At 47.3% G+C, this 10,064-nt stretch overlaps 1 non-coding gene across 1 annotated transcript; it reads right to left on the bottom strand.

Moving 5' to 3' along the window:
• Positions 1–4,278: 4,278 nt before the first annotated feature.
• LOC143405420 (U6 spliceosomal RNA) lies at positions 4,279–4,385 on the bottom strand. Its single transcript, XR_013092117.1, has one exon. It is a non-coding gene; the product is annotated as a U6 spliceosomal RNA (small nuclear RNA).
• Positions 4,386–10,064: the final 5,679 nt, after the last annotated feature.

Here is a 10,064-nt window from a genome sequence, read left to right as displayed (position 1 = left end):
AACATCATCATTTTTATTTTGGTACTGGGGATTGAACCAACCCAGGGACCATTTACCACCAAACCACATCCCCAGACCTTGTTATTTTTTATTCTGAGTCACGGTCTCTCCAAGTTTGGTCCTCACTAAGTTGCTGGCCCCGAACTTGCAATCCTCCCGCCTCGGCCTCCCGAGTTGCTGGGATTACAGGTGTGCACCACTGTGCCCAGCAGGGATTATAATTTTTAACAGTTATAGAATATTCCAATGACAGTGTGATCCATACTTTGATAGGGACACAAAGTGGTGTATTCAAATCAGAACAGGCTTTGATGACAGACATGTTCAATCACTTAGTTGGGCCTGGTGTGTGCTACACTACCACTGAGCTGCACCCCTGGCTTAGGCAACATTTTCTGAGCATCAACTTTGGACCAGGTGGGGAGCTCTGTGCCGGCCACACAGATGGAGAAGATAAAAGCAGACCTGGCCTTATAGAGCTGTACCTGGATGGGACGTAGTCAAGAACTAGACCTGAGTTGAAGTCCCTAATTGTGTGATTTAAAACAAATCACCTAGCTCTTTTGGGCCATACTTTCTTCAAATATGGAAGGTCCTTGTGGAGTATTGTAAGTATAGTCAATAGCCAACAAACATTAGTTTTCTCTTCCAAGCACTGCTAGTTTACTTAATCCGTGGTCTGTTGCTGTAACTGAATGCCTGAAGCCTGAAATTTTATAAAGAATGAAGGTTTATGTAGCTCATGGTTCTGGAGACTGGGAAGTCCCAGGTTGAGGGACTACATCTGCTAAAGGCCTTCTTGCCGGTGGGGACTCTGCAGAGTCCCAAGGTGGCCAAGGGCCTTAGGTGGCGAGAGGGGTTTGCAAGAGACAGAACCAAACTGGCTTTGATGAAGATCCACTCTCAAGATAACTCATTAATCCATTAATCCATGGATGGATTAAGTCATTCCCCAGGGCAGAGTTCTTATGACTAATCACTTCTTAAAAGTTCCACCTCATCCTACCTCTTAATTCCTGACAATGGGGATTAAATTTCATCAGAAGTTTGGGTGGGGACCTTCGAACAATAGCAGTTTTAAATCATTTTCATATTCTCGTTTGCCTTTGTGGATATTATAACCCTGAATATCTCCCTAAATGTCATCTTTTTTTTTTCTTTTGGGGGATGGAGTGATTTATTCCTCATGGGGTGAGTTATATGCTGTAGCTAAATAAGTTTTCCTAAACCTTCAGCTATTCTTCGGTGTCTACCGGTCAGGGTGGTGGAAAGAGCCTCTGAATTGGTGGCCAGAGGTCTGAACAAACAAGTCACCCAAACCCTGCAGACCTGGGTCCCTCCTGGGGGTCTGTGCTGTTGGGTAGACACACCTGGGAAGAGCTGCCTCCAGTGACCTCCTGGCTCAGTGTTTGTTTATTATACTTCTTTCCAAAGAGCACTCAGTCTGTGAGAGCCAAGATGATGTCTGCTTGGGGCCTGGGAGAGTGCCTAGCACATAGTAGGCTCTCAATAAAAATTCGCAGCATCAGTGAATAGAGACTAGACAAGACCATTCACATACTTACCATATTTGCTGGTGTCTAGAGACAGCCACAAGCTCGTCTAATTAAGGGAGAGGAATAGCACTTGGAAACTTTATACGGCACCTTATTTGGGTGGTAGGCCATCCAGGACCTTGGCTGGGCTGCCTGCCGGTGGGGGCTGGGGCAGGGGAGGAAGTATTTCCTCTCTGCCAAGCTGCAGCAAGAGGCTAATGGCCTCCCCGGGAATCCAATCCAATTAAGAGCCTGGCTTCACGTCAGCTCGGGTTCCCTTCCTGGCTGGAGCAGCTTCCCAGTGACCAAATGTAATTCCCCAAGATGAGCCGGTCTCACAGGGAGCAGGGCCAACAGGGGCCCAGGGCAGGGTTTCTGCTTCCAGGGGATCAGATCTGCCTGGCTCCCAAATGCTTTTAATGCTGGGGGGCTGGGGGTGGTGGGGAGACAGACCTGGAGGACAAGGGCAGGCACACTGGGTGCAAAAGCTGGATCTTGATGCTGCCAGCGAGGTCAGCAGGGCAGGAAGCTGCCGGGTAGCGGGAAGGTGTCCCAGGCAGAGCCAGGAGCTCTGCTTCTGTCCTATGGGGAAGGACACCAAGTGGGTGGGGAGGATGATGGTGTGTGCTAGGCACCCGCTCTGGTGCTCTGTCACTGAGCTACACCCTTGACCTCTTTTCTTTTTTCAACCAGTTTTTAGGTAGATATTACATACACATGTGCCAAAAGTTACCAGTGACCTAGTTCCCCTTTCTGGGTGTAAGCACTGTTACCAATTTCTCTCCCCTCCAGAGAAATGCCTATTTGATGTGCACTTATTCCAAGGTGATATATACATATGCCAATGGCTGGGGTTGTGGCTCAGGGGTAGAGTACTCACCTGGCATTCGATCCTCAGCATCACATAAAAATAAATAAATAAAGACATTGTATCCATCTATGCCTAAATTTAAAAAAAAAATTAGATGAACAATAAAAGACCTAACATCGTTATATTTTTGAATTTCCCTGTCCAAGAATAGAAAATGGCTTTATGTATCTTTGTGTGTGTGTGCGCGTGCGGGGTGCAGTGGCCCACGCCTGTAATCCAGCTGCTTAGGAGGCTTAGGCAGGATTCAAAGGCAGCCTCAGCAATTTAGTGAGGCTCTACACAAGTCAGTGAGACCTTGTCTCTAAATAAAATATAAAAAGGTCTGGGGATGTGGCTCCGTGGTTAAGTAGCCCTGGGTTCAATCCCTGGTACAAAAGAAAAAAAAAATCTCCAAATTGTTATATTGTTATAAAGTTGTTTTTTTTCTCCAAGTGAAACATACACATATTAATATATTTTCATATTTCTTAGATTTTATATATTCTTGATTGTTCTTAATAAATGAGATCTTCCACTATAATTCTAAGTGATGGGGCTTTTGTTTTGTTTCGTTTTGACTGGTAGTTTTTTTTTTTTTCCCCCAAGATAAATTCAAAAGGTTTATGGCACCAAATGCCACAAAAAAATTGATCCAACTAATACATGAACAAGTTTTTCAGAAAAATTTTCCACGTGTTGACTGTTAGACCAGGACGAAAGAAAAGACCACTGACTCCAATTAAAGTCAAATTAAAGCAAGCTTGTTATTTCAACCGGCCGGGCTGCCTCTCCCTCCCAAAACGGCAAGAACAAGACAGCAGCCGCAGCTTTCCTGTAGCCCAGCTCTATAGCCCAGAAAGTTACACAAAGGGGGATTACAGATAACAGAACTCTGACAAGCATCACACTAATGGTAGTTTACATTTTTTGCTGGCCCCAACATCAGAATTTATGAGGACCATTAGAGCCTCAGAGAGGGTCGTTGTCTGGCCAGGGAAGGCCAAGATTTGTGAGGCGTCACTAAAGTTTCAGAGAGGGCTGCTATCTGGCCAGAGAGCCAGGCATGGGTGAGTTCAAGGCACGGGCAGGCATTCCAAGCAGGTTCAGAATTTGCAGTAATTTATAGTAAAGCCGAAATTATCTTTTCATGGCTTTGTGGCGAGATGGCTCCCAATTTTAAGAAAAGATCAGGTTGGGTCTATCGTTGACATTGGAATCTATTCAGCTCATCAAAATTATAAAGTCCTATCAATTTCTCTTAACGGACTTTCAATAACAACCCCCAGAATTTTCTCCTTATCTATCTCAAATTTAAGCATATTGCAATCTCACTTCCTAGATCTATGGTTCATCAAATTTCAACATTTAAAAGTTAACATTCAGGGGCTGGGGCTGTAGCTCAGTGGTGGGGCGCTTGCCTTGCATGCGTGAGGCACAGGGTTCGATCCTCGGCACCACGTAAAAGTAATTAAGTAAAAATAAAGATATTGTGCCCATCTAAAAATATATTTTTTAAAAAAGTTAACATTCAGAGGGGATGTTTGATTGAAGCAGAAATTATATTAAAATATCCCCTCAAGTAGAATTAAACAAAACAAATGGTTCGCATTAACTAAGAGAAGCAAAGACTTTTTTCATTTAATGGTGAAAATATGCAAGAATGAAATGCTCCCAAAAGTACAAATTAGTGGAAAAATTCAGACATTTAAAAGAATTTGGGGGTCACTTTATATTTTTTATATACAAGTAACTAGTGAAGAGAAAATCCGGGGGGTTGTGGCTCAGTGGTAGAGCGCTTGCCTAGCAAGTGCGAGGCACTGGATTCGATTCTCAGCACCACATACAAATAAATAACTAACACAAATTAAAAAAAAAAAAAAAGAGAGAGAGAGAGAAAATACGGGACTCTTCATGAATTTGCATGCCGTCCTTGCACAGGGGCCATGGTAATCTTCTCTGTGTCATTCCAATTTTAGTATAAGGGCTGCCAAAATGAGCACTGGTGGGGATTGACCCCATGGGCGGTTTACCACGGGGCTATACCCCCAGAATTTTTCATTTTTTATTTTGAGGTAGGATCATGCTAAGTTACTGAGGCTGGCCTCCAAATTGAGTTCCTCTTGCCTTGGCCTCCCGAGTTGCTGGGATCATAGGTGGGTGGCACTGTTGCCAAAAGCTCAGTCCTTGTTCCCCCAATGCCAATCCGATAATGAGGACATGGTTTTGAGAAAAAGGAAAAAGAAGGTTTATTGCTTGGCTAGCAAAGGAGAAACACAGGGGACTCCTGTCCCAAAGGCTGTGACTCTGCTCATCAGCAGGAATAGGGGGTTTTTAAAGAGGTGATTCAGAGAGAATGAGATTAGGGAGAAGATCAGGGAAAAGAAGATCAGGGAGGAGAAGGTCAGGGAGAAGGTGAGGAAAAAGAAAAAAACATTTAAGTTTCAGAGCCACCAGGGATCTAGCCAAAGCATCAAGTGAACCCCTGTCACACCACCACGCTATGTAGAAAAGTGCTGTTAGAAAAACAAAAACAAACAAAAACCCCAGTAACTTTGTATCTAGTCACTTTCATGCATTTTCTTATTGTTGGTACTTGATTTCCATTTTGTGTGTGTGTGTGTGTTTTTTTTTTTTTTTTGCAGGGGTAAGGGTGGGGTGAGGAGCTAAAGTGAAAAGTGAAGACAGCTGATCCCGGGGACCCTGTGCCTGTGGGTGCTTCTTGATGGGAATGAGGACCCTTCCCATCAGTGAACCCTCCTCTCCCTGCCTCAACCTGAACTTCTGAGGGACACATTATTCCCGTCTCCTTGGGAGAAGAAAATAAGGTGAAATGATTTGTCTAAGCTAGCTGAGGGCAGCGCTGGAATTTGAACTGGGGCATTTTATGCAAAACCTTCTGACCTCAGCACCCAGAGGCAGAAGAGAGGTGGAGTTGGGGAGGGGCTGTGCAGAAAATCACACTTCCTGAGGGCCTTGGCTGTGCTCCAGATTTTATGGACTTGTTTCTTTTTTTTTTTTTTTTTTGGTGCCAGGAATTAAACCGAGGGCCTCTCACGTGCTAGGCAAGTGCTAGGCAGGTACTCTATCACAAAATCACATCCTGAGTCTTTGTAAAAATTTTATTTTGAGATAGGGTCCCACTAAATTGCTCAAGCTGACCTGGAACTTGGCCTCAGTCTCCAGAGTAGCTGGGATTACACGTGTGCGCCCTTGTGCTTGGCTTGTGCTTGTATCTTTTTTTTTTTTTTTTTTTGGTCCCAGGGATTGAACCAAGGGGTGCTGAACCACTCACCCACATCACCAGCGCTTTTTTTTTTTTTGGCGCTGGGGATTTGTGCATGCAAGGCAAGCACTCTACGAACAGAGCTATGTCCCCAGCCCCTATCACCAGTGCTTTTTATATTTTATTTAGAATCAGGGGCTCACTGAATAGCTTAGGACCTCGCTAAATTGCTGGGATTGGCCTTGGACATGAGATCCTCCTGACTCAGTCTCCTGAGCTACTGGGATTACAGGCGCGTGCACCACCTGTACCATCTTTTTTAATGCTTGTAAGAACTCAGTGAAGCTAGCAAATGGCTAGCCAAGAGAAGGGCAATAAGGACAAAGAGATTCGGGTTTAATTATAGGTTCTGCCACTTACCAGCTGTGTGACCCTCAGCAAACCACTTAACTTCTCTGAACCTCAGTTTTCTCTACTCTACCCTTGTTATAAATGGTACCCAGATGGTCTTTCCCTCCATGAAATTTCATCCACAGGGGCTGGTGGCCAGGAAGAGCATCTCTGTCCTCAGAACCACGGGCACTCTATGTCTAGGGCCGAGGAAATGAAATGTGTCTCCAGTTCTTGTGTTTGTTCAGTGACTCGTGTCTTCCAGGGGAGCCCAGATCTATAGGGAAGCTGGACAGGCTGATGCTTCTGTAAATAGCACACACACTCAGGTTAAGCTTTAGCCAAACTTAACGGGTGTGTCAATTAACAGAATTTTATAGGACCAAATTCATGTCACAAGGACACCGTTGGAATTCAAAGTCACATTGAATTTTCCACAGCCAAGTTGATGGCCATCACTAAAGATGAACCAAGCCCTGATTTCGTAATAGGTGTAGTGAGTGAGAGAAACCCCATCTGGAACGTAGGAGTGGGAGGCTAAGAGGCAGCGCTTGGGATCTATTCGTTCATTCCTTCAATCAGCCTGATTAGATGGAGCAGGAACTTCTTGGAGCAGGGGACTGTCCGGGTTGGGCCTTGAAGGATATGTGCGAGATTCCCTTCTCTACACCCACTTAGCATGCAGTATGGTGGAGAGCAGCAGGGCTCCCAGAGGGTCCTGGGTTTGACTCTGGCTCCACCTCTGCCCAGCTGAATGACTGGGGTAAGTTGTTCTCTGACTTGAAGTTTCCTTATTTGTAAAATGAGAACAGTGAACACTATGCTTGTGAAACACCATGAGGAATGGACATGATTGGCTATGAAAGCACCCGGCGAGGTGTCCGCCAGGCAGTGGGGCAGCGCAGAGACTGGTGGACAGGAGGGTATAATACCCACAGCGAGTGCTGATGAAGCTCTCCCTCCAGCCAGGGTCCTCACACACTTGACATTGATTTATCAATGATCCTATTAAATAGGTACTAATCTTAAACCCATTTTACAGATGAGAAACTGACGCTCAGAGGATAAAATAACAGGCAGATGGCAGAAGCAGGACTGGAACCCGGGCAGTTTGACCCTAGAGTCCACATGCATAGAGCCTCCCTTCTCTGCTGCAATCGCTGACACTGGGGTTGGTACCGTCAGTGCGCAGGACCACCTAGTCAGAGGAGGGAGCTGGGGGGTATGTCACAATGGGAGGCTTACGGGAGGGAGGAATCCTCTCTGTCTTTGGAGAACCTGGTCCCTTGTGAAGTGCTAATCATGAAGAAATACAACCTGTAATACAGCTTCTTGAGAGGCTGAGGCTGGAGGATTTCAAGTTTGAGGCCAGTCTGGGCAACTGAGTGAGACCTTGACTCAAAAATAGATAAAAAGGGCTGGGGATGTAGCTCAGCAGTAGAGCACTTGCCTGGCAAGAGCTGTTCTATGAGCCAGGAACATAGAACAAAACCCAACAAAATTCTTTGCCCTAAAGGAGTTTATATTCCTGTGGGGGGGGGCAGATAAGAAGCAGGCAAATAAGCAAAATATATATTAGAGGATGTAAATGTTAAGGAGAGAAAGAAAAGGGAGGGAGGAGTAAGAGAGAGCAGTTTGCAATGTTGCATGGGATGGGATTTGGGAAGATCACTCTGAAAAAGGCAATATTTGAGCAAAGACCTGAAGGAGCCTAGGAAGAGCAAATGCAAAGGCCCCAAGGCAGCAGCACTCTTGGTAGGTTCAAGGAATAGCAAAGAGGCAGGTGTGGCTGGTGTGGAGAGCAAAGGGGACAGAGTGGAGATGAGGTAAGAGGGGTGTGTGGGGAAGAGAAAGCACCTCCACCCATCTTTGAAATTTCTCTGTGTTATAAAAACAAACAGGAGCATAAGATGCAAACTAGGCTTGCACTTCAAAGCCAGAGGGAGATGTGAATGCAGTGTTCTGGGAGCCTCCCTGCATAAACGTCCCTTCAACGCCTCCCCAGACCAGCTTTCCCCATGGATCTGAGACTCATGGGGGTGGAAATTGGAAGCCAAGTTGGAACTGTTTTCTAACAGGCTCTTAGCCTGAGTCTTTGCTCCTCCTGCTAGGTCATCTGCTGACCAGATGCCACGAGGCCAGCCTGGGGCTGCAGACACAGACAGGTGGAGAGTCACTGGTCCAAGCTGCATTTGACAAACCCTCAGCACACCTGAAGCCGGGCCAGCTGGGGCCTTCTTCGGGGTTCCAGTGGGATCCTTCCTTTTAGGCTTGGACCAACTTTGAACTGGTTCTCACTTGGGTTCGTTCCTTTTCAGGCAGAGCTGAAGGGGAAGACCGGACTGAACTTTAAGGCAGTTCACGATTCCATGAAAAATTAACACCAAGTTCAGTTCAGAGTCCAGCAGTCACTTCAGTTTGTTTTTCAAGTCCAGATCTAAGGGGTGGCCTCCTGGCATTTATTACTTTTTGACAAACAGGCTGATCATAGAGAGAGAGTGGATATGATGCCACCCTAGTCCACAGGAGTGGATAGGGACAGCACAAGGACCAGCGCAGGTAACAACCATTCCGGACAGCACAGGACACATGGGAAGGTGAAGTAACTCACCTACCATCTACTGGATAATGAAAACAAACTTAGGGATTTTAGTGACATTTCTGTGTCAAGATGTGAATGTAAATAGTCCGATTTTAGAGGTGTTTTTTCCAATTACCTGGATATATTATCTCTTTAACAGAGTCCTCCAAGAACATCTGGGCAACTTGCTTTGGACTGACAGAGGGGAAAGTTGGAAGGTTTCACTGTATTTTCCTGCATATATTCAATTTGTTCAAAGATTCTAATATGTGCTGTGAGCTAGGAATGTGGAGAGCCCCCACCTGCACCCCGTGTTTGGCCCTTCTGGAACTCACTGATCAACCTCACCTGGGATGTTGGGTACAAGAGCTGTGAGTCAAGCCTTATGGAAAGTCAGAAGAGAGCCCAAGTTTCCAGAGGAGGTGACATTTGCCCCAGGGGGTTCAATAGCAGCAAACCAAGGGCAAGTGCCTGCCACGTGCCTGTTTCAAAGAATTCCGGCCCTTGCCCTCAAGGCCTTAAGACCCAGTGCAGTTTTTCCAGTTTGAAGACCACTTACTTCAGAATTGTTCAGGTGCGTATAAAAATGTGAATTTCTCTCCTCTCCTGGAATCTGAGAATCAGATAAAGCAGGGCTGAGTGTCGTACCCAGGTGTTTCTGATGTCCACTCAAGTTTGCCAGGTGAAAGTGGGAAAGCAATGAGCCTGGTCGGGGGTAAATAGGAGTCCCGCCTCCCGCACCAAGGGTGCAGTTCGACTGAAGCTCTGGCGGGAGAGGGATCCTGTTCCACTATGAATCCCCCCTCAGAGCCTTAACACCCTGCGACCTCACGATGCCTGTGAATATGCTGATTTCCAATACAGAAGCGACCCGAAAGTCAAAAAGGAAAAAAGAAGTCGGAGGAAGAAAAAAGTATTTCTAAGGGGATGAAAACTCCGAAAAGTTTTCGTAGAAAAGGCAGCTCCACCTAACACTGGGAGCAGGGGGTGGTGGCCGCTCCGGGAAAGGGCGATGAGTAGTGGAGTGCAGCGGGGGAGAGGCTGGCAGGCGCCTCCTCGCTTCCCCAGGCCGGCCGAGGCATGAGGTCACCTGGAACCGACCCAGCAGCAGCTGCTCAGGACGCGCTGGCGCTGCGGAGGGAGGCGGTGTCAGGCTCCGACCCCGGGTGGAATTTCCCTCCCGCCCCTCAGGAGGCGTGGCTTGAAGGCCCGTCCACCGCCGGACTCAGCCAGCGCTTAGTACCGCTTCACCAAGGCCACACCCCGAGTATAGGCCACGCCCCTTAGCCGCCTCCCGGCCTCCGAGTGGTCCCTTCGCCTCAGCTCGGATGAGGCCACGCCCCGCGAGCTCCGGCCGCCCCCATTTCCCTCGGAGAGTCCCGCGGCGCCGGGCCTTGGCCCCGCCCCCGACCTAGGCCCCGCCCCCGGAGCCCCGCCCCGTGGTTTGAAGCTGCTGGGGCAGCCGCCGCCTCCGAGTCGCGCGCG

The sequence above is a fragment of the Callospermophilus lateralis genome, chromosome 7, assembly GCF_048772815.1.
Source record: "Callospermophilus lateralis isolate mCalLat2 chromosome 7, mCalLat2.hap1, whole genome shotgun sequence".
Taxonomy (NCBI): Eukaryota; Metazoa; Chordata; class Mammalia; order Rodentia; family Sciuridae; genus Callospermophilus; species Callospermophilus lateralis.
The sequence above is the reverse complement of the archived record's forward strand: the minus strand, read 5'-3'. Positions and strand labels throughout refer to the sequence as shown.